We start from the raw sequence: 25,354 nt of genomic DNA, 5'->3' as shown, positions 1-25,354 counted from the left end.
GTGCATTTCAAAATGGCTGCAAGGGCATTTTATCTAAATCTCATCAAATGAGCTTTAGATAAAGCATCCTATGGCCATTTTGAAATGTGCAGAGGCTTAATACAGGTGATGGTGAGCTGTTTTAATTAGAGTGGCTGTCCCTGAACCACTCTAATTCAAATGTTCCCCCTACTCCCTACCCCAGGCATGTGTATAGGCTGCCAGTGTTTTTACTCCTTAATGATTACTTGGTATCCTTTCTCCAAAAAAACCAGTTGATTTCAGTCCAGGTATCCATATGACAAAAATCAACACAGCAATTTACCTACATTGGAATCCTTGCCAGTCTTAGCACAAAGGTGAAGGAATTATTAGCATGAAGTGTAAACTACTTTCCCATTACATAAAGGAGTCCTTCCAGCTCAAGGCTGAAGTACCTTAGCTGGGGAATATGGGGTAGTGGTAACTGGCAGGGGTTGAGAGAGCTCTTTTTATCGTTGTTTATTAAGCAATAGTTATTGGATAAAAAGAGGCTTTCAGTCTCCAGGACTATCATTTTAGCATCAACAAGGAGAAATGACTTCATTTAAAACAATAAATAAAAAAGTCAAGCATTCTCCCCAAAGGAAAACAGATTTTACAGACTGCATAAAGACTAATAACAGTGAGATTTCTACTTGGATGCATGAAACAGTTTCTTTTATTTGAGCAATTAGCCAAAACTCTATACCAAACCCAGAAAGGCAAGAAATGTCCTAATTTAAGCTAGCCCTCTATCCTTGAGTCTCTTGGATAAAGAATGTCACCCATTGTCCAGAGACTGTTGGAGCATCTGCATGATAGAAATTACTCAGATAGCCTTTGCTGAATTCAGCCAAAGAGGTGAATTTCCTACAGAGTAATTTAGTAATTTTAGTATAACTGAATTCATAGTTTGGGGTGTTCATACTACTAACTCACTCCATTGAAATCAATGCCAAAACTCCCATTGATTTAAATGCATATGTCTACACCGCTTTCCTGGGGCTTTTGAGAAGAGTGCTCCTGAGCTCGTCCACTCACCTGCGCCCATTCATACATGCCAAATCCAGGCATATGTTTGTGAAGTCCTCTTGAGACGTCTCCTGTGGCTGCTCTCAAACATACCAGAAATTAAAGTCTTGAATACAGCTGGGGGTAAGATGTCTCAGAGCAGCTTTGCTGCATATCTGGGCTTGGCACTAGCTTGAGCAGGTAGATTAGATGTGCTTGGGAATGTCCCCTTCCCAGAGCACTGGTGGTCTAGATGTAGCTAGTGGGGCCAGGGTTTAACTGTTTGTTTCTTGCTCAAGTATGCTGCAGTATGGCATTCATACTAGAATATTTTTAGCTGTCTGTAAGTAATGCTGAAGATCTATTTTTATGCTATGCTAGGCTAACATTCCTGCAGCATAAATTGGATGAACTGCCCATCAGGCTGCTGTCTAATTGCTTTGGTATTATCCAGTTATTATTAGTGAAGACACACAGTTTTCATGTGTAAATACAATGGGCTGATTTCTTTCTTTGTCCTGTCACTGTACTGTAGCAAAGCTGCTAGTTTTTCTTTTCCTTTTTTTTTTTAAATTCATTCCCTCCTCTTTCCCAACCATTTCTGACTTTGTCTCTCCCTCTCTATTCCTTATAGATAAGTATAAGTGAGCTAAGACATAGGATAAGCTTTAGCATTTTATTTTGGTAGCCAGTTGTATTTCTTTTGTTTTTTCTCCTTCTTTATATTGTATAATTATTATGTATATTTTGATTTTTACTGTTCTATATTACTGTTTTACTGACACTATATGATTTAGGCATACGTACGTAAGTTAGCATAAGTCATGTCAAGCCTCCATTTTGTTTGTCAAGTCTCCATCCTGTCCCCAGGCCCAGTTGTGTAACCCATGACTCACACCTACCCCTCCTATGTAACTTGGTTCCTGAGTGAACGGGGCTTGAGAGACAATGGCAGTAGGTCTAAAAATAGCTCCTCTGAATGACCAAACCGTCAACACACTAATATGTAGACCAGTGACCCAGCCCTTGGAACCACCCTCAGCATTCAAGAAACAAAAGATGAGGCAACCCACCATTGTGCCAGGCTGCACATGCTCAGTAAGAACACCTGGAGCCCTCTGGAACAGGACTGACATTGCCTGGACAGCCCCTCCCCATAGGAGATCAGAGGTAGTCTGCCCTATAAAAGGGGCAGTGAAGACTGACTCGTTGGGATGCCTTCTCCATCTGGACCATCACCATGCCACACCACCTATCCACCAAAAGGCCCTGCCACCCCCCTCTGGACAACAGCTGCTGGATAAAGACCCCTTTCTAGCCTGGACTGGGAACTATCAACCAAGGACTTGGACTCTGTTTCTCTTCCCTACCTGGACTCAAGCCCTTCCACTGAGTCTCTTTCTCTTGCTGCCATTGTGAGTGCTTCTGTGTGTGTGTGTGTGTGAAACAATAACTTCATGGGGCTGTATAGTGTGTTGTCTGTTTAATAAACTTGTTATTTGGACCCCTGAGTTGGGTTGTCCTTTACTATGGTTCAGCCCTGCTCCAATCTCTGCTCCTCGCCCCTCTAACTTCTGTCTCATTTCTTCCTCTCCTGCTTCTGGCTCAGTGCCACCTCCAACACCTGTCCCAAGCTCCTCTCTGCCTCCAAACCACCTGTTTCTTTGCCACTGTCTTATCCCCACTGCCTTTTCCCCTGAGCAACCAGGTTTCTGCCTCAGTTTCTTTCCTGGCTGTCTCCTTCTTGCCACCAGGCTTCTTTTTTTTCCCTTACCATGCACCAGTGACCATGAGTAACCCTAGGGCCACTTGATTTTAAGTAACTCCAAGCCTCAGTTCCTCAGAAAGCTTCTATCTAGTTCATTGGTTCTAATCCTGGTTCTGGCAACTTTCACTCCCTACACTTTAACATTCTCTCTCTCACCTTAACCTTCCCTCAAGTGTCCCAGGTACCCCAAGCACACACATACACACTGTAGCATCCAAGTTAGGAACTTACCTATGTGTAGGTGGGTTGTATGTGTGTGAACTGGTGTGTGTGTGTGTATATATCTCATTGTGTGCATGATATACGAATTAGTGATCTGTGTATGTGTACTGAGTGTGTGGGTATTGACAATTGATTTTTGCCTAATTTTTAGTGTGTAGTGTGTATGTGCTTGAATTAGTGATAGGTATGCATGTGCCCAGGCTGGTTTGGATGTGTATGTGCCTGAGGTGGTAGTGTGTGTGTGTATGCACCTAATTGATTTGTGTGTTTGTATATGTGCAATTGTGTCACCCCCTCCTGTCTAACAGTGCAATATTGAGATCCTGAGAGTTGGCCTGACCCCACAGGGTAACATGTCATATGATCACATTTATATGTGGTACTACCCCATGAGCCAGGGTTTCTGCCTCTATAGTGTGGACTGTGGTTGTGGACACATTCCTTTCCTTGTTCTCCAGGGCAGGATGGTCTGCACAGGAATTTTGCTTCAGTACTGACTCCTATTTCATGGTCATGCACTTCATCATTTATGATTTCCCTTCCCTTTAAATAAAGGCCATAAGGTTAAAACAACAGCAAAAACCCTCAAATTGTTGTGGAGAGGTGTTTTTCTTTTTTCCTGACTCATTTGTTCTACTGCCTGCTGTAAAGTCAGCCAATGACTTTATAGTGTATAAAGTCTTTTGTGCCTATTCTAGGCACATAGGACTAGAAGTGACTTCCTGGGCCATCAAGTCCAGTCCCCTAATGTTTTAAGTAGCATGTCATAGAATCCCTGTGTTAACTTGTGCTCCATCTTAGAAAAACGTAGGGTTTTGCCTCTTCCTCTCCCATTGGCAGGCTATTCCAGACCCTGAGCATTCTAATGGCTAGGAACCTTCTTTTAATTTACAGGCTCAATTTATTTGCAGCCAGTACTTGTGCCAACATAGTCATTTAACTTAAATTGTTCTTCTCTGATGTATTTATAGATAGAAATCATATCCCCTCTCAGTCCTGACTTTGCTGTGAAAAACAAGGCAAGTTCTTTTAGCCTCTCTCATAAGATAGGTTCTCTATTCCCTTAATATTCCTTCTCATCCCTCAATCATCCCTTAATTAATGCTTCACTACACTTGGTACACTTTGAATTCTGGAAGTAGAATAACTTGTGGCTGCCTTGTATATATGTATTTTTAGCCATGCACTTGTTTTATGCCCTACCAGAAAGATACATCTATGGGCCATGCTACAGTATTGATTTTAAATATTTTCCTTTTGGCTTCATTGGGAAGCTATTCTTTAATATGGATGGCATGATATGGATATGTATACACATATATGAAGGTTATAAGAAGAGGGATTATTTAGTCTGGAGAAAAGAAAATTGAGGATTGACTTCTTAGCAGTCTCCAAATACCTGAAGGGTGGTTATAAAGCAAGGGTGGGCAAAATAAGGCCTGGGGGCCAGATGCGGCCAGCCAGGCCATTCTATCTGGCCTGCGGGGCCCCTAAAAAATTTAGAAAATTAATATTTAACTGCCCTGGGCTGCCTGTCATGTAGCCCTTGACGGCTTGCCAAAACTCGGTCCTCTGCCCAAAAGAATTGCCCACCCCTGTTATAAAGAGTTGTGATAAAATATTTTCTGTTGCTGTAACAGGACAGGACAGGACAAGATGAATGTTACACTGAAACAAGAGAAATGTAGTTTGGTTATTAGGAAGAACTACTTAACTAGGAGGATGGTAAAGCATAGGAATAGATTCCCTAGAGAGATCTTCAACCTATAGCTTGTAGGTTGGATTGGGTGGGGGAAGTGGCTTCTGGGGTATTTTGGGGTGGGGTGGTGTTCTGCAGCATTTCAGCAGTGAAGGGTTTCGCCGGAGTGACGTGGAGAAATGACAGTATAGAGAAGCAGCTGTGGTGGCATTGTGGGGAGGAGCAATGAATGTGGCTGTAATGCTGACTCCAGTGGTGGAGGCTGGGTTGGAAGAGGCCCATGGTTGGAACTACACTCTGTTAAAGCAGCCCTCTACTGCAAAACATTGCTGGCCCCTGAGCTAGAGAGGCTGTAGAATCTCCTTTTTTGGAAGTTTTTAAAAACTAATACTTGACTAAAATGGTTTAAACAGAGATGATCTGCCTTGAAAAGGGTTTTGGATGAGACGGCCTCTTGGGATCCCACAGAGTCCTATTTTTCTATGTTTCTATGAAGACTTCTACAGTTCCTCTTAACAGTAATGCATGCTGGTTTATACCTTCCAAGTATTTAAGACAACTTAGTGTTTACCTAAGTAATGAAACCTCCTAAGAATTACTTGAGCAAAATAATAATTATTATTCTTACCTACAGAAGAAGAATATGAGACAGTTTGTTTTAAGAAGAGGATAGTTAGGATATTTTACTTTTTAAGGGCTTAATAATTTTAAAGGTCCTTCTAACAGGACAAACTGTCTCTCTAAGAGGGAACAATCAGTTTTTTTGAGAAAGCATAGTTGAATAAGCCTGGATAAGCAAGCAGTGTCCCACTAGGAGCATTAAAAAGTTCCCAGAAGAGTTAGCTGAGGGAGGTGGAAGCAAACTGTGAGCAGAACAGTTTGCTTCAAGTAGGGGCCAGCTTGCTGTGCTGGAGCCAAAGCCACAGGGCTCTTCTCCTAGTGCCTGGGACAGGGCAGAAGGATTTAGTTTTATTTGTTTCCTTGTTTGTTGTTTAAAGACTGTATTATTTGGGAGGACTGACTGAGGAGCTCCTTAGGGAGTAAAACCCACCTGCAGAAGCCAGCAAGCTAGGCAACCTACTTATTAGGGCAGTGCGAAATTTCACTGGGTGTTCTGGCACACTAGCCAGATATCTGAATAACAGTATTTACATTAACTAAATGCTGGAAATGCAGTTTTATATAGCAGCAGGTTCATCTTGATGTAAAATGGGTCTGGAAATGGATATACTGCAATGAAATACCATGAGAACAGCTGTTCTTGTGGTATATCTAACCAAATACAAAGCAGAAAGAGTTGGAAATTTTACTGCTCAGAAGCCTGGGGAGAAAAAAACCCAACTGTTTTTATTTTTTTTTTAAAAGCTATAACTTTGCATTTCATTATACCCTAGTTACATTTATTCTAGATGGATTACATCCTGCTAGCTTTTGTCAGGCAATTAAACTTAAGTGATTTGGCCCTTCTGGTATTTAAAAAAATGTGTACAATGGCTGAAGTACTTAGAAGTAACTACTTTTTTATAGGGAGGTTTTCTACACATAGTGTCAAAAAACTGCCTTTATATTTGCACAGGGGACCACAATGTTTCCAAAGAAATCAGTGAAAGAAGTTTCAGAACCTTCCTTGGTTCCTAAGAAAGCTTTCCATTGATTTTAATGGGGTTGGTCAGGGCCTTAAGTGACTATTTGTTTGATATTCCAGGATGGATCTAAAATGCATTTGACCAATACATTTTGTAAAAACCGAATATACTTTACACAGCAGACAGTAATTGCCTCATACCTGGCTTTACAACCCATGGGATAAATTATGCACATTTTAAAAATGATTTAACTATGTGTTTAGACAGCAAGTGGTATAATTTCCCTTTGAGCTATTACCAGATACTAAACGAATATATATGTTTTAGCAGCTACACAATTAGTGCTCATATTTGTTAGTGTGGCCAGTTATAGTTACAGGGTTAATGTGTCTCACTGTGAACTACTCTGCTTTTAGATCCATGTTTTATGTTACGAATAAACTAACAATGCATTAACCCTGGTTCTTGTTTAATGTTACAAACCTTTAATTTTGTTTAAATTAATAATGCATATCACTTCTGCAGCATTTTTCATCCATAATCTTGAAGTGCTTTATAGAAATGAGTTTGCTTTATTATCCCTATTTTTTATAAATAGAACCTAAAGCAAAAAAGAGGTTAGACAGCTTCCATAAGCAATGAGATAGGGCCAAATGTAGAGCAAGGAACAGAGCTTGGTTCTGTAGCATCTTCTCTAGTGAATTACTCAGCCAGGGCAACAGTGCAGCCTCCAGAACACTGGAACTAAGGACCATGAGCAGCAATGGGGAAAGTTGTGTAACACTGAGGTGTGGTTCAGTGGAAAAGAACCGGGAACTTAATCCTGTGTTGACACCGGCAACTTGCTGGATCTGAATTTTGTGACTTGAGCCCCATTTTGAGTAATAAGGAAAATTCTGGAGATTTTCAGGTGCCCGAGAAATAACTGAAGAAGGGTTCATTTGCCCAGGGAAAGCTCAATGGTACATGGTTTGCTGCTTGCTGTTAAATCTATTTTCCATGGTAAACATCTAGTTCTAATTATTTAAGATTAATAAACCAATATTAAGTTTCCTGCACAAAGAGTAAGCAAGGAACTGCTCACAGATGAGAATTAGACAGGGATTAGGATGAGTTTTTTATTTCATGGTATAAGAGTCTTCTATTTCAACATGTACTACTACAAGTACTGGTTACTTGTATTTTCAGGAGTCACAGCATCACTCATACCTACCCAGTTGACAGGCAGGTATGTTGTCATGAGTCTGTTGGCTCACACAGCCTTTATTTGTGCTCACCTCAATATCATTAGTACTTGACTAGGGGATATAAGGTCAGACATGTTGGACTAGTAGCTACTGTCATATGACTCCTTTTCAGTTACACCAAATATTTCTTTAGCCTACATTTTTTGACCAGTTTCCACTGGGTTTTTCTTTTTTTTAATTATAAGCAATAAAAATCATTTTATCTTCCTCTCCCTCAACTTTTACTTCTGTTGTGATGGTATTTTGTCAGTGATCACCAGGGATCTGGGTTTTCTGTTTGCTGTAGAAAACTGCAGCAAAACATGGATTTTCCTCCTTTAAAAGAAAAAAATACAAGAAGCTATAGGTTTCCCCTTGCAGGCTGGCAGAGTCCCAAGGGACTGCTTGGGAGTGACAGGGAGCAGAACGCAGGGGGCAGAGGGCGCCATGTGCATGTGTGCGCGCACACATGCACATGGCAGCCAGGCAGTAGGGTGGAGAGCAACTCCCACGGCTCCCTCTAGATAAGTCTATGAGGGCTGGGGTGGGGTCATAGGCAAGGCATGGGAGGGCAGGCAGGGCACAGGCAAGGCATTGGGGAGGCAGGGGAGCATGTGCCCTCCAGATTTATGCTTACACAGTGGGGCTCAGGGCTACAGCCTGGCCAGACAGGCTCTGGGCAGGTGCTGGTTTCATGGCCCAGTCGACAGAACTCAGCAGAGGATGGTGTCATCGCCATCAAAGTGAGGTGTGGTGGTGGTGGCAGCACAAAGTTGTGCCCCTCCCTGTTGTTGGGTGGGAAGGGGGTACCTCATTTTGGTGGCAATGGCATGGTGCTCTCTCCCACACCAAGTCCCACCCACTAGGCCGTGGAGATGGCTTCTTCCCAGAGCTGGTTCTGCCAAGCTGCAGCCTGGCATCCTACTGTGGGTGCAGAAATCTGGGAGGGCACATGCCCCCCAATGCATTGGTTATGTCCCTCACCCCCTCCACATATTGCCTATGCCCATGCCCTCCCCTTACCTACACAGCTACCTTGTTCCCCACACACCTACCTCTTTCTTCACATACTAGGGGTGTGTGGCTTGGTGTGAAGGACAGCAAGTCAGGAGTGACACCAGGAGGGATGGGAGGGTTGGGGACTGTGGGTCGAGAGTGAGGGGCACTAGAAGAGCCAGGAGGTGTAAGTGGGAATGAGGGGTACCAACAGGACGGGGGGGTGGGTCAAGGGACACTGGCAGGGCCAGGGTGCTGTGGGTCAAGAGAGAGAGACACCAGCAGAGCTAGGGGGGTGGGCAGCTGTGGGTTGGGAGTGAGGGGCAATGGCATTGTCAGAGGCGGGGCAATGGCATACCAGGGATGCTCAGCACCACAAAGCAGTGTGGGGGACAGCTGCAGCTGGACCTGTGTCCTGGTGAGCAATGAGACATGGGGGAGCTCTGATTGTCTGTGGTAGAAAATACAAAATCAAACACCAAAATATATAGGCATGTAGAATTTATTATAATGATTGAGCACTGGTAGGCTTCCAAATTGCTTTAATGTTGTAAATATATCAATGAAACATCGTGCTCAACTGATATATATCTCAGTGTTTCATTTTAGTCGCAGAAAAACACAGATTTGGGGGGGTTAATCAGAGAAATTTGAAATTTTAAACAGAGAAAACCAGGATCCCTGGTTATTGCTGATCTCTTTGATTTCCTGGGTCTTTTTATCCTGCTCTTTCCTTCAGAAACTGTTCATTTTCAGCATCTGATCCCCATCGCCGCTGTGTCTACTGAAGTAGAACATTCAGTTCATTACTTTAGTAATCGCTGTAATTTCTGTTAGCAACTTGCCCCCGACTAGTTTGAGAGTTCTGCCTTGCAGAGGCCTCCTTCATTTGATGCTGCTATGTTTGTTGGCCACCAATAATTTTGTGCAAGATTTCCTTTATTGTTCACTTTTTCTTCTCTTTAACTTTTTTTCCCTGTTTCAGCCTGCAGGCATCCCAATCCCACACTGTGCTGGTGTTTCTGTTACTTTCTATAAAATACATTTTTCCAATATAAAAAAGCTCTCATTAAGTATGGTGCCTCAATGAGAAAGGCAATAGAGTTTATCGCAGCAAGGGGGCTAGCCTCAGTAGTTGTCCAAGCCTGTAGCAAGTCTTAGGCTCAGGACACTGCAAGGACAGCCACTGTACTTTCCCCTTGCAAGCGAGTATGAGCAATAAGACTATTCACCCTACAGTTACTTGCAGCCTTATAGAGGAGTAGTAAAATTTTCACTCTATGTATCTTCCTTATGATAAATGTCAATAGCAACATCTAAAAAACCCCCTAAAGGTTACTACCTACCTCGGCATGTGTCAGACCTCGTTCTGGACAAGGTAGCTGAGTTCCACTTGAAGGAGGTTAGTTTTCAACAATTCAGAAGAATTAATTTACTCCTATAGTTTTGACAGCAGTCACTTATTCTCTTGTAGCTAGCAAAGTAGTAGGATGGCCTATGGCCTTTCATTGCACTGTGTTGGAAGAGAAAAATCAAGGCATGCAAATACTGTCTCACATTTTCATGTCTTACTCAGTTCTCTGACTAGGCTAGTGCCATTAGGTATAACATTTGTAGCTAAATTACAGACACCTTCAAATGACCTACTGCTGCTTCCGCAGTGGCAATTGGGAACTTAATATACAAGTATCAAGAGCAAGGTTTATTTTTACATACAAAACTGCATGTTGCACATGTAACAATAGGCTTGAAGGCAATATGAAAAGAATAATACCCGAGTTTCACTTAACATAATGAAGAAAATTCACTGCAAGCATCCACTGAACAGCAATCACAATACACTTTATCAGGATAAAAAGAACACATTACTTGCTTTGAATTAGAGATGCCTAATAATCACAATCTTCATAGAATATTTTATAACATCTCTGTATTGAATGGACCCATAGTATATTCATGTTGTTTTTACATTTCAAAATAGCCTTTTAGCTTTCATCAGCTTTTGGTCTTGGGAGCAATTGGTATAAATATACCTTTTTATTTCTGAAATGAAGTTTACCTCCAACCCATTTAAAAATGGCATAATAAATGTTATTTTATTAAAGTCTGAAAACAATTTCATACCGTAATCCACAAACTTGCATTGCCGGTAAAAGAATTTATATCAGGTATAAGCTCTAAATATAGATCTGTGCCAAAAACCCAGAACCTAATATCTATAATTGTATGGAAATTCAGGTTCAGAGATGTACTTCACAGCTAGCCTCTCTCTTTATAATGGTCTTAGCCACAACCTAAAATCTAAACATCTCTGAGCTTTCTTGCCTCTAAGCACTTTAATCTTACTTCTTCCATGATGTCACATCCCAAACCTATATCACTCTCTCATAGATTGACAGTATTTACAATGGTCTGTTGAAGGTGGTGGAAAATCAGGCCCTGAGGAAATATGATGTCATGTCAGAGATCATGTGAGGCGAGCATCCAAGAAGCCTGTCTTCTACCACCTTTGCAGTAATCTTACCTGCTCTTTGCTCTAAGTCCACACACTCTGGTCTCTCTCTCTTTATATTTGATGGGAGCAGAACAAAAAGGCAGGGCAAAGGAAAGGAAAGGAAAAGTGCAGCAGTATTTTGCTTCCTTCAGATTCATGTTTGTTGCTGCTTGGTACCGCTAGATGGGGATAATGTTCATTTGGCAGCTTGTATATTGGTTAAACAGAGTATGCAAATGGTACACCACAGTTATGAACTAAATAAGCAATATGAGCTGGATGTGCTTTGCTTTATTACACTGTTAAGGGAAAAGGTGCAGAGATTCACAGGAACCTAGCTTTGATGACTACTTCGAAGCTGTTCACTCTGCTGTTCTTCTGTGGCAGAAAGTTAAGGAAATATTGAGACACTGGACTCAATTCACTGTTGCTTTGTATTTGGTTGAAGCTTAGACTTACTGAAATAAGAGCAATCTGGAGACCTCTGGGCCTGCTCAGAAGGGAAAATAGTAGCAAAGGGCTGATTAATTAGTTCCCTTGCGATTTAAGAGCATAGATATGGAAATGTAAACTACAGATCTTTGGTGCACTCTGAAAAACATAAGGCCCAGGCCTGTCTCCTAGCTTCATCCAGGGAAAAACACTGTGATTATTACCTGCCTTTTACCATGCCAGTAAGCAATAATTATATAAGTCTGTGTAGATAATCAGTTGTGAGAACAATTAGAACCTGGTTTGGGCACTAATAGTAATAAAGTGTTAAAAATTTCCTTTGACTAATTTTCATTGTGTGTGACTCAAGCTTTGGGAACCTAATTATACACCGTACTTTAACAATTATTAAGAACCATAACCTTCTTTGTGAGGCCTGCTTTCATGCAGGAGACAAGAATCACAATGACTTTGCTTTCCTCACAATCTTTCATGAGAGCTGTAGTTCAGTGGCAAAGTATAGGGGTGCACAGGGTGCATGTACACCCTCTGAGAGCACTGATGCATCCCCTGAATGGCTGTGCCCACCACTTAGGTGATTGGCTGGGGGCAGGTGGGAGTGCTGGTGCCCCTCAGGAAGTGCCAGCCAATTGCTGCAGCCACTCCGAGAAGTGGCTGTGGGGGTCCCCCAGGCAGGAAAATCAGCTGCGGGGGGAACTCCCCCCCCGGCTGCAAGATCAGCCATGGGGGGATTCCCCCCCGAGAAGCGAGATTGGGGCCCCCCAGTTGGCAGGATCAGCTGTGGAGGACCTCCCAATAGTGGGACTGATCACAGGGGGGCACGTGCCCCCCCGACTAAGACGGCACCAGTCGCCCATGCTATAGTTCGTCCCCTTTGATTTGTCTGTAATAGTAGAAGTTTTGGCCTTCAAAACTAGCAGAACTCTGAAGTTCTGTACAGTCTGAGAACAGTTGTGTAACTTCTTCAGCCCTCTGTTCCCTGTGCATCTTCTACCTCTCTATTCTGGTGAGACTCTTGGTAGCATGGAGGAATCCCTAGCTGCTATCCCTTGGACGTCTCTTTTACTAGAATTTCAGAAAAGTCAGCCTTTAATTCAGCAAAACATTGGAATGCATGCAAAGGTTTAGGTACTGGAGTCAATAGAGCCATATATGTGCTTAAAAGGTAGACACAAGCTTAAGCATATTACTAGACTAAGGTCTAAGATGCAGATTTGTCCATTTATATGGCCTTTATTACTATGTCTCCTTGCTCTTACCTTCACCATTACCATATGTGAACATCTCATAATGCATTTATTTATGCATCATGCCTATGAGTTATAGCACTGCTATTATTCTTGTTTTACAGAGAATACTGAGGCACAACGAGGCTACAGTCCCATTCCCAAAGGTATTTAAGAATCTAATTCACATGGATTCAGTTGGATTTGCCCAAGATCACAAAGGAAGTTTGTGGCAGATCAAGGAACAGAACAGAAGTCTCCCAAGTCCTTAGCAGGTTTCTAACCACTGGTCCATTTTTCTTCTCTTCTCTGTGATTAGCATAAGGGATTGGGATCAGGCACAGCTCTAAAACTGTGGAGATCATTTTCAATAGATAGCTCTTGGTGGAAGTTCTGTGGATCCGATGACGGCTGTCTTGGCAAGGCCACTCACTTTTCACCCATTTGCCTACAGTGGAGGAAGGTATACTTGGGCTCTGAGGTAAACTTTTCTGTTAGGGGGAATATTTATATTAATACAACTCAAGAGCTACTGTGTCATTGGCTTGGAGTTGAGGAATTTGACCATGCTACTACTGATATACATGCAGGAGAGATTTTTTTGGATAATTATAATAAAGACACTGGTCACAATTCTGTGTCTACTTCTTCCTACTCAGAAGTGCGCCAGAACTAGAGACACTAATCAACTCTTCCACCCAAAGCATTAAAAAAAAAAATGGACCTTATAGCTTAAATGTTTGCGGGCTTTTTATTTACAACAGGAATTCTGCAATAAACACCCCTGTGAGGGCGCGGAGCCTAGGGGCGGCCGTGAACTCCCTAGCACCCCCTACCGTCACGTTGGGGTGAACGTAGCACCCTCAGAATCTCGCCCGCCACAACTTTGATGACTAATATATAATGTGGAGGCTGCCTGTTTCCCTAGTGGATGGTACTGGTGTTCCTGTCCCTAATCCAGAATGGGGTATCTGTATGCGTCCCGCCTTAAGGGCTATGCGTGCCTCCAAACCTCCCCCTCAGCATGCCCCAAGCCTTGCAGCTGTTCTGGGGGACGTTTGTATGGTCCCTCGCCCCTCGGGTGCCCTCGCTCTCTCTCTCGGGCCCCTGGGCTCCTCGCCCACCTGGCGCCCCCTTGGGTCGGGCTCTTATCTCCAGCTCGCTCCCTGCACCCTGGGCCTGTCTCACTGGGCCTAGAGCGCTCTCGCCGCCCTCCTCTCGGCGCCCTTGGGCCGGCTCGCTCTCGCCGCCCTCCTCTCGGCGCCCTTGGGCCGGCTCGCTACCACGGGATATTCTGCCCTGCCCTGGGTCCTCACCCCCTTTGGGGCCTGTACCGCGCCTTCTGCGCTTCACCCCCTCTGGGGCCTTGCCCACTCTGGGGCCTGTACTGCGCTCTCTGCGCCCTGTCTCTGCCCCGCTCTGGGCCTTGCCCTCTCTAGGGCTGACACCTCGCGCCTCGCACCCTGTCTCTGCCCCGCTCTGGGCCTTGCCCTCTCTAGGGCTGACACCTCGCACCTCGCACCCTGTCTCTGCCCCGCTCTGGGGCCTTGCCCTCTCTAGGGCTGACACCCCGCGCCTTGTCTCTGCCCCGCTCTGGGGCCTTGCCCTCTCTAGGGCTGACACCTCGCGCCTCGCACCCTGTCTCTGCCCCGCTCTGGGGCCTTGCCCTCTCTAGGGCTGACACCCCGCACCTCGCGCTAGGGCACAGGCGCTCGCCGCCGTGCCTGTCCCCTTGACCCTTCTCAGGGTCAAGTTGCCCCACCGGGCAACACCCCACCCTTATGGGCTGGGGTCCGCAACCTTGTACACCGTGCCTCCCTGGCACAATACAGTGCCTCCCTGACACCGACAGTAGTGCCCAGCTGGCACTGTGCCCCTACTGGGCACTGGGAACCCCCCAACCTGTTGGGGAGCCCCCATGAGGCCTCCTCGCTCCCCTACAGCCTCACCCGGTCCTCCGGTGCAAACTATAACGTAAACTCAAGCCCTCTGGCTGCAACATAAACACAGAGGCTCCGTACACCTAACCATAACTCCAAGCCCTGCCAGGGCTCTCAGTCCTACCTCCCTTCAGGGTGATCTGGTTCCCCGCATCATCGCAGCCGGTTAGTGTGGTAAGGCTGCGACCACCAACTCAGGCCACTCAGCTCGAGCCGCAGAGCTCCTGCTCCTGTTCCTGCAGCAGCCAGAAGGGAATTGTGAGTCAGGCTCCGGCCTAAGCTGTTTATAAAGGCCTGGCCCTGCCCCCTTCTGGCCATGTGACCCGCCTGGTCGCCCTGGTAACCAGCACCTGAGCTGCCTGGGTGATTGGCAGCTCTGCCTACGTGACTCCGTGACAACCCCAAACTCCTTGAAATACTGTTTTGAAAGGCATTGATTTCCTGAGGCATTTAAACGTACTGTATGAAACAGTGAGACCAGCTCTCACCCTCACTAATCCTGGATGTTCACTGATCAGTGTGTAATGTCCCCTTACATACATTTGAATGTTTAAAAGGATCCTTTTCCTATGAGGAAGCTTTCCCTTTCCCTGAGGACACAGCCTCACTGTTCCCTGTTTGAGCCATTCATCTCAAGGCCCCATTGTTCCTCTTCCCAACCTCTCATTCTTCAAGCCCGCAGCCACCATCTTTCCAATGGTAGAAGACTTCCTTTGAAACTCCATTAATTAGCTGGACAGTTTACCATTAAGCAGTCTGATGCCTTTCTTATCTCCAAGTATGAGTAGCTGCCTCCAAGTAACACTAACCCCTGGTGGCTTTGGAAATGAAATGCTGGGGCTATGGGAACAGTGTAATTCCACCTGGCTACTGGGCTAGTCCAGCACTTTGCTTTTAATTCCTGAATGATTATAAAAAAACAGCAGCCACAACCTTATTTTCAATGCAAAAATGCCTGGGCACCTAACCAATCTGCTGGAGACCCCAGGATCATCATGCTGCTGAAGCTCACAATACTTTTGTATAAAGACACCATTTAAATGAGTAAATACATATAAAAGATATATAAACCCACATTTCTTACTTTGCAGTAAGTGGCTACCCTGCCTGAATAACATGCTTATGCTTAATATGTTTGAAAATTACACTAACTCATAGTATTGGAAGTGCAACTTCATGTACAAATCATCCATACTTGCTATTTGCACCATGCCTCCACTCTGTATAAATATGCATAAAAATCTATTATCTTTGTACCCTCCATGTCATTTACCCTGAACCTTGACACTTCTACTGTTATGCATTTGCTACTTTTTTCATTCTGGATTTCCTTGCCCTTCTTATTTGCATACCATAATCTCTCTCTGTTCCCCTTCGTCTTGGTAATGTGACAATGCTGCAAAAAGCATAGTACTAAGTTTTGCCATATGAAGACATGTGGGATGGGAAGAAATGATTAATGCCAAACATTAACAGTAGCAGCTTTTCAGTTAGTTGGCATAATATGCATGGTTTCTCCTTCTCTTGGTTGAGACTGGCTGAACAGAGGAAGATCTAGCAGCTTAAATGGTTACCTAATTAGAGCATTTTAATTTCACTTAAGCCAAGATCTGCAGTACTACACTTCCAGCTCATATTCATTTTAGTGATTATTTGCACCAGCAACCTTATGAGATTCATCAAAAGTTTGAATGATTTTAGGGTCTAGATTTTTATTCATTATAGCACTGGCTGACAAAGCCCATTACATCACCCATTTGGAACAGAAATTCTCTGCAGCTGCTTGTGGAGTGTGATGGGTTTTGTTTAAAAAATAAGACAGATTTTTGTTTCTTTCTTTCAGGGCAATTTTCCTTTAAATTGCTAAAAACTGCACACTAAAAGGCTTAAAAAGTGAAAAGGAAAAGGGCAGCACACAGCAGTTTTAGTCATTCATTTTTTTATTTTCCTTCCAAAGACCTAGGGGGAAAAATAGCCCCATTACCCTGCATATCCAGTGAATCTAGTGAAGCATGAAAAGCAAAGCACAGTGTCATGGCAATGGCAGATGGCACAAAGAAAGTGGGGAGGGGTCAGGCTTAGAAACATTTGTTCAATTTCTGACCTCAGAATGGACCACAATATTAATTGGTTCAGTAGCACAGAGTGATTACACTTGGAGGTAAGGAAAATTATTACTTTTCTTCGATGAGCAAAGGCACAGGCACTATCAATTTTTACAGATAAAAGCCACGGAAGACTGAAGTGCCAGTGCCTCAAATCCTGTTTCCTTCACTTGAAAGTCTATGGCTTTGTGCACATGAATGGTCTGCACTTAAAGCAGAGGCTGTTTTTAATGTGTCAGGCAGACTAAATGCTTTTAATACCACGTGGGTGATACAGCCACACATTTAATTCTGAGAAATCATTTTAATTTCAGTCAAGAACTCCCACACTCTCAGGGAAAAAAAATTATGCCAGATAGTTGTTGCTGTTCTATAAATGACTACAGCCTGCATATCATGAAATGAAATGTAATTGTAGAAGGACGTTGTGGTAAAATGAAAACAGGCAGCATCCAGATTCTGCAGTTGTGATATTAAAATCTTTCACAAGCTTAAATCATTGAACATTGCTACTGTATCTCACTTAATTGATATGTTTAATTTAGCCTTCTGTGTTAACCATGTTTTCTCCCTATCAGCTTTCCTTGGTTTTCAGTCATATTAGTAAGTTTCATCTTTCAGAAACAGTTCCCCTGTTTTGGGTATGAAATTGAAATGGCTTTTATTACTGCTAAAAGGGTTAGACACCACAGAAGCAAACATTAAATTCATAGGGAGAAAGTAAATTGAAACTCTGATATTTAGAAAAAAATAATGCCCCAATGTTTTGAGTTCACAGTAGTATCATCATCATCATCATCAACTACAACAACAGCAAACCCCACAGACTCTACTCAGAATCAACGCTGAACATGGTACAAGCGTACAGGAAGACATGGGATATAAATTGTCCTAGCTCCGTTGTGGATCTATGGCAACTTATTCCAGCTGAGGATTTGCCCCTAAGAGCTTCTTATACCTGAAGTCTACATACATCTAATATTTAACCTCTAAAAAGAAGACATTTTAATAGTACCTGATCCAGGTAGTAAAGTCAAATTATTTATCTGCTCATATACCTGTGCTAAACAGCAAGCTTGTATAGTATGTAAAGGGAAAGTTATAGCCGTATCTCATCTCACCTTGTCTACTAGAAACCACTGCAGCTTTCAGCCTGCCTTGACCTCTCCTCCTGGCTTGGCTAGCTCTGCAATACCTTCCTTCATTTTTGTCAGAAGGAAATTAGGGAAAATCATTGCTGTTTTCTTCTGTAGAGGTGTTCTTGTAACTGCACATACTGCTTCTATCCTCCCAGAGACAATACAGTCAGCCTCTTGATAATGATTTTTATCTCTCACAAGTCAGAGTATTTCAGTTCCATTTCTGAACCTGGATATCCCATGTCAGGGCACAGTATCTTGGAAAAAGGGCCTCCATCTGGCCTTTTCCTTTTTAAATAAAATCAGGGCTGGATTAACATATAGGCAAGCTAGGCATTTGCCTAGGGCCCTGAGCTGCATGGGGCCCTGGTACTTCCCTCCGTGGGCAACAGTGCAAATGGCCCCATCTGCCTCTCTTCCCTTCTCTTCCCTTCCCTCCCTCCGCTGGTCTTGCCACAGCGATGGCTGCTCCCTAGCAGCAGTTCTAAGCCCTGCTTCCCGTGGGTGGCAACCCCAGGATGGGGAGGGAGGTCCTGACCAGCCCAGGACCCATGAGTTTGTTTGCCCACTAAAGGGTTAATCTGGCCCTGAATAAAATAGCTCTTTTATAAAATAAGCAAAATTTAGCCAAATGTTCCCATAATTCACATATGCTAGGAGTTCACTATGTACATTTGCAATGAACAGAAAAACACAGCATTTAAATATATCGTATCATACTTCACATCGGCTATGTTATATGATTATTAAATTTGCAAAGTAAAACACTCAGAAGAAGTTTGCAATGCCAAATTAAAGTTGGTTGTACAACCTAAATGTCATTCCTTGTGCATATGCAATATGGTAAGTCTTTAATTTCCCTTGCATCTACTATTTTTTTCCACAGGAGTCCCTCATCATTTGGTGCACAGGGGGGACGGTATTCACATAAGTAGCAACTATTCACTGTTTTGTTTTATTTTCATTGTTTAGTGTTCCTCTTTGTTCCTCATGGGATTTTCCACATCATGTATTGCTGCGGCACCAGAGAGCTTACAAACAGTAATTTACCTTCACACCACATCTATAATATTATCCCCATTTTGCAGCTGGGGAACTGAGGTACAGAAAGATCAATGTCAAAAGGTCCACGAATTTTGGATACCCAATCTAAGATACTTAAGATCTCATTTTTCAGAGACAGCACTTGACATGAGATAGCACTTTTAATCTTCAAAGAACAGCTCCTGTTGACTTCTGTCACAGCTGAGGACACTTAGTTTAGGAATCTGTAACAGGAAAGGCACAATAACAGATGCCTATGGAAAGTTTAGTTTCAATCCTTGACCACAGGTTGTGAAGGAACTCTGCTGCAGAGGGAAGGATAGAATCCAGCTCTCTAGATGAGCATGCAATTGTTTTAACCAGGGATGCTTAGTCTCTGGCCTGAGGGCCAAATCCAGTCCCTCAAGCCATAGCATCTGGTCTGCAGGGCTTGCCACAGGTTAGGAAATCTGGTGGCAGGGAAGCAGTAGCAATTAATACGGTCACTCCTCCACTGCTGCCAAATTCCCAAGCCCCACATGACTGGATCAAAGCCAAACCATGCCTTCTCCCCTCATGTGCCCAGACTGGGGCTCTGTTGCACCTGTCCCATGAGGCCAGATGGAGCTCACTGGTGGGATCTGGCCCTCAGCTGGACCAGGCACTGCCCATCTGGCCCACGGGACAAAAAAGGTTGGGCACTACTGGTCTTAACTATCAGATCATCATTTCTCTTTCTGCAATTGCCTGCTTCCTTCACTGAACTTTGTTAATTCACCATGGACAGGTACAGACATTACATGGTTACCAGTATAGGTGATCGGAAACTGGTCTTACCTATAACAGAACGGATTCCACACACATAGACTGGTTTAAAATGGTGGAATCTGGTCTAAGATTTGCTCCCCCTCTCCCACCCGCCAAAGGACATTTTGTTTGTTACCAATCTAAACTACACAGGTTACAGAAAAAGTGTGTAATTTAGACTGATTCCACCTTGGGCTTTTTTAATGTCTGTACCCAGTCCATGTCAATCCATCTGTGGTTTAAAATCTTGCACTTATAAGCAGGGATCCTTGTTTTCCCTGATAAAAAAATTCTGAATTCTCTGCTAAAAAAATCAAATTCTCTGCACAAAACATCAAAATCCGTGATTAAAATTAAAGCCCTCCCCACAGCCCCAGCTCTGCTGGTGCCCCTCACTCCCTGCCCACAGCCCCCATAACCTTGCTGGTGCAGCTTGCTCCCCACCCACAGCCCTTGCTCCCCCAGCCCTGCCAGAGGGGACCCCCAGCTGCCAGGGCTACAGACCTGGGCCCACAGCCCCTTGTCCTCTCTCCCCCCTGTTGCAGGCTTGAGTGGGCCGGCTCCAGCAAGGAGATCCCTGCACAGCCCCACTGTTCCCAGATGCACTGGGCTGTGCCTGCTGGGCTCTGGAGGTCCCGGGGGAGGGAAGCAGGGTGGGAGCCCAAGCCCGCAGCCTGTGTCTGCACCTGCCCTGGGTACAGATCTTGGGGGTGCAGTTCCCCCCTGTCCCCCAGAAGTGTGCATGGCAGTGGGGAGCTGGCCTTCCCCCCACCTCCCCTGGACGAGTCACCTGAGGCCCTGTCCTGCTCCCCGCTGGGGCCCTGCAGCCGCACATTGCAGCCCCAGGCCCCAAGCCCTGTCTGGCTGGGCAACAGAGTCAACACTGCCCATCTGTCTTTCCCCACCACTTATCTGCTGGAGCTGCTCTGCAGGCTGCCTGGGGCCATGTGCATGTCCATGCATGGCACCCCCTGTCTCTCTGCCTTCTTCCTGCTCCCTCCCAGGTCCCTGCAGGCTGGAACTCTGCCAGCCTGCAGGGAGCTCATTGCAAAATGGCAAAATCCATGGGTTTCTCTTGTAAAACAAAAAGTCCACGGTTACCTCTGGTAAAAGTTAAAATCTGTGATTTACTCCGTTTTTCCGTGGGAAATGGAAAACTCAGATTCCTGCTTATAAGTCATTCATAACTCAAAAACAAATAATTGTTTCTTTAATATCAAGTCCCTGCCCCTCCTTCCCCCACATACACCTCTTTTACTCCTTCTCTCCTTCCTCAGAATGAAACTAGTAGTGCTTGTAACATTCTAATCATCTGCATTATCCTGCAAGGTTTCAGTCATGTTGGTTATATCAAAATTCTTCTCAATGGGAGTTTTCCATTTTTCTTAAATTTTACCCTGAGCACCAGCATACAAGCATTTGAAAAGGTCCTTCTCTTTATCAGACTGGTTCAATTTGTTTGTGACATACTATGTCTGAGTTTGTAACACATCAGTCTTCTTAGCACCTTCCCTTTGTGTGGGTCTTGAATTCCCTTTTGGCAGCTCCAGTTTGTCTCCAGCCAAGTTTAGCTCCTACCTGTGCAATGCAGGCTCTCCCATTCACAGTTCTCTTTCCTACTGGCACATGGCCCAATATTCCACAAAACCAAAACCTTTTGCATCACTCAAGTTGCATAAACAATGATTTACCTCCTGCATTTTCTGCTTTCACCTTTCTCTTGCCCATGGGTCCAGAAGGATGTCTAAGAAGATTGCTTGGGCTTTCCCCTTCTTCGTATCCTGAGAAGCACAAACCACATCCATGTCACCAAGGCGGCCTCCTTACCAAATTTCCAAAATCTGGCAGTGCTTACACCTCTCAGGGAAGTGGTTCTAAGCTCCCTTTTTTTGCATGCAGCAAACAGCAATTTTTTCCCTAATATTGTTCTTGGAAATGGCAAATGATTTTGCTATAGTTTTCAAGGAAAGAAAACAAAACAGAACCCCCCAACCCAAAGGAAACCAAAATATAAACTCAGCCCACAACAGATGTCCAATATGGGGCATTGCAGCCCAAAAGGGTTAAAGATGGACTAAGTTATAACCAGAAGAAAACAGAATCTTACAAAGGGAAGTATCAGGAAATCTTAGCTCTAGGAGATATTACTCGCTTGCTATCATAATATAATATCATTTCTGTCTGTCATCCTTCTCATGCCAGCATTAGTATGAGATATAGATAGAAACTAGTTTTTTCTACCCACCCCCCTCCTTTTCCTGGCTTGGCAGCCAAGTCCCATTTCTGTAATTAGTGTTTTTTTCTGAGGGGATGAGGGGTTAGCTGGATGGCTTCTTACTTTATTTTACCCCTCTGCTACATGCAGGTATATATTATGCATCACATATTATGTATATATTATATATTATGTAAACAAAAATCAGTGTCTACTCTTAAGTCTATTATGACTAATTACACATCAGTATTTTAGGTATTATCTGCAAAAACTCTGGAGGAAATATATCTAGTATATCTGTACTGGGACAACTGAAATAGGACATCTTTTGCCTGTGTTTGATATGACCCATTTTGTGTGTGTACATACTTATTTCTATATGCTATGATGAGATTTTGCTAATGCAATGGATGCTTGATCCCTGATGAAGGTACACCTATCCTGCTTACGTGACCCATTCTACTTGATGCTGTGTACCCAGATCCATGTTTAGTTTCTTATTTGAATGATTCATTTGATATTTTGGGATGTTCCAGTTTCCACTTAGTTTATTTTAAATTGCTGAACTGTGTCTCAGGCACTGTAGTGATGTAATAGGATACTTCAGTAAAAAAATGATTGGGTCACTTTCTTCAGCCATACTCAAAAACGTATTCAGGCAACTGCTCTCTCTGTTATACCAGTGCAACTGCATCAAGACATAACAGCAGATGCCAAAATAATGGGGTTAAAGTGATATACTGGTGTATTTTATCCACATGTAATTATTCCTGAGTAGATCCTCTTGAGGCCTGACTTTTACCAGTACACTGCTTACAGGGTTAATGATCCTAACATTATTAAATTATTTAGCATTCAGTGTAAACACATTAGTTTTGTTCTCATCTGGGCTTATGGGTAAAAACAGAGATAAAAGATTTTGTTGGTTTAGAATAACAATTCTCTACTGATCTAATTCTATTTTGTTCTATGTAGGTTTGATTGCAAAAAGAGCCTTGTCACTTGAGTGGCCATCTACCACTTGAGCTGGCTTTAAGACTTACCCACTACCAATGTATACTTCAAAAATATTGGTATCTGGCTAGTTCTGATCACAGCCATATCAGTGTGTGCCAAGCAGGTTGCCCAAGTTGCTGGATTATGCAGAAGTTGTAATACTGAGAATATGCCTCAGCTTCAAGATCTGCCACGGTTATCTTAAAAGGTACCAGTTGAGGAAGTTTCTAGCATCACCCATTGCTAATCAAAACAGGTAATATTGTCATGAAAGATACGGCAATACCACATATTATTTATACTGCACTACCCACAGGTGGCTCCATAAAGACCAGAACTGTCAGTTACACTTTGTGGTCTTCTATAAGGAACTATCTTGCTTCTGCTTTCTTTGTGAACCTTGTGGGGAAAGAAAGGCTAGTAAGTCTCACTCTATATATTCCTCAGCATGTTGCTGGGGATTGATTTCTGGCATCAGGGCAAGGCTTAGTACCTGTGTAGGAGAAAATACTATAGAATGCTACCTGATGTGGGTGAGGCCAGGAAAAGGCAGGATAGAGGAGGAAGAGACAAGCTACTTCTTCCCTGCGACACAAAGTGGTACACCTCTAGCTTGTCTACTGGGGAAACTGACCAGTGCCACAATGGTAAAATGTTTCACTACAGGAGTGGTTCTCAACCTTCTGGTGCTGTGGGCAGGATGAGTGATACAGGAACTGGTTCACAGGCCTGTTTGGGCCCAGTGTGCCAGGATTGGGCCTCATGCTGCTTCCCTTGGCTCCACACTGCCAGCTTGGGATCCAGTTTTATACTGCACCATCCTGTTTTTAAAACCTTTGTCCCCTGTCTGTTTCTAAATGAGGAATGGACTGCAAAAAGTCCTGTTTTTCAGTGTATTGGTGGAAATACACATCAATCATTTGTCCTCATGATTCCATTGGCTTTCCCTAGAGGTAGGGCAATGTATAGCCAGGAGGAGCATGGTTCCCAGGCAGGGAGGGCTGGAATAAAGGAAGGAGGTTTTTAGGGTAGCTTGCCACATTTAGCTTTAGTTGCACCTGCTTGAATGGTGAATTATTGTATTATGTGAACTTTTATTTTATATTCAGCCTAATTTAACCATTGCTTAAGTTTTTGTAAAGCCTCATTATTATTTGAACTTTTCTTTTGCATTTTGTATCTGTACTGTCAGCTGTAGCCTTGAATTTGCTTTCACAGGATGCTTATGTCCTAGTGTAATCAAAATGTAAGCCTTGTTACTAGCTAAATTAATTGAACTTGGCACTAACCAACTGAATCAGAGAAATGAAATGATTGGATATGTTAATGAAAGGTGATAAGAAGGGACCAGTTGGACAGTGCCCAACTGCAGAGCCCTTGGAATTTCTGGAGTTGATGGACAGACCAAATTAGGAGTCTGGGGCATGCCTAAATTAAGCCACTGGTAAAAGACCAAATTAAGATATGTGCATGTGATGGGTTTGTTGGAACAAAGGAATATACTGACAGGATAAAAACTTGAACAGTATGATGGTCACAGGGAAACCAGTCAACAGTACCTGGAAATGAAGTGTCATCAGAGGAGTAAAGTTAAAGAAAAAGCATAAAAGGGAGGCAACAAGAAAGTTAAGTGTGTGTCATTGTCCAACAACATCTGGGCTGACCAACAGCCAAAAAGACTGGTAGATTTTAATTAAGTTGACAGGGTGTGTTGCATATTTTGGATTTACTCTGGGTTGATTATGCTTTAGTGATCCTTTAGCACCATAGATACCGTAAAAAGATGGCCTTTTTGTGATGGCCCCACCCCTCAGTGTTGATCGGCTGAAGAGGTGGTGGCTCCATCCCTCACTGCTGTTTGCCTGAGGGGGCCTGCCCATCACCAAGGGGATGTTCTGTATACTGGGGATGGGTCAATGGCCAAGCTACTGCCAGTGGGGATTAGGGCCCCATGCTGCCTCTCTCAGCCCTGTGCTACTGAACTGAGCCTGAAGCTGCCTAACTTGGGCCATGCACTGTCAGATTGGGACCCTGTGCTGCCTTTGCTTAGCCCCATGCTGCAGGTTCTGGCCACACACCAACCCCAGATGGCTCCTATGTGTCCTTATCTAGCTTGCTACCTGGGTGGTAGAATTTGCCATGGATCCAGAAAACTGGCAGCAGAGGGTCAAAAATTGTTGCCATTGCTTTCCTTCTCACAATTTTTTCAGACCTGTGGAGACCCCAGCACCCCTGTGCTGCATATGAAAACTGTGAAAGCTCGGACAGTGCATAAAAATCAAAGACAATGGCTGGGGCAAGACTGGATTGTGGTACCAAGACTGCCACAAGAAAATCAAACTCCACTAATGGCTTGCAATCCATTAGGAGTCGAGACAGTGGAGTGCTTGCAGTACCCAATATCAGACCCTTGCCATAAAATAATAAAAGTGATGGTTAAAATTGTTG

General features: G+C 43.7%; 1 long non-coding RNA gene across 1 annotated transcript in view; it reads right to left on the bottom strand.

The window, feature by feature from the left end:
* Positions 1-25,354, bottom strand: part of LOC149858227 (uncharacterized) — a 65,830-nt gene that overhangs the window by 10,570 nt on the left and 29,906 nt on the right. Inside the window, exon 2 of the long non-coding RNA XR_016443943.1 lies at positions 21,387-21,476. This is a non-coding gene — a long non-coding RNA (uncharacterized LOC149858227). The remainder of the gene's footprint in view (positions 1-21,386; positions 21,477-25,354) is intronic.

This window comes from Crocodylus siamensis, chromosome 8 (genome assembly GCF_052110815.1).
Source record: "Crocodylus siamensis isolate JL-2025a chromosome 8, ASM5211081v1, whole genome shotgun sequence".
Classification (NCBI taxonomy): Eukaryota; Metazoa; Chordata; order Crocodylia; family Crocodylidae; genus Crocodylus; species Crocodylus siamensis.
The sequence above is the reverse complement of the archived record's forward strand: the minus strand, read 5'-3'. Positions and strand labels throughout refer to the sequence as shown.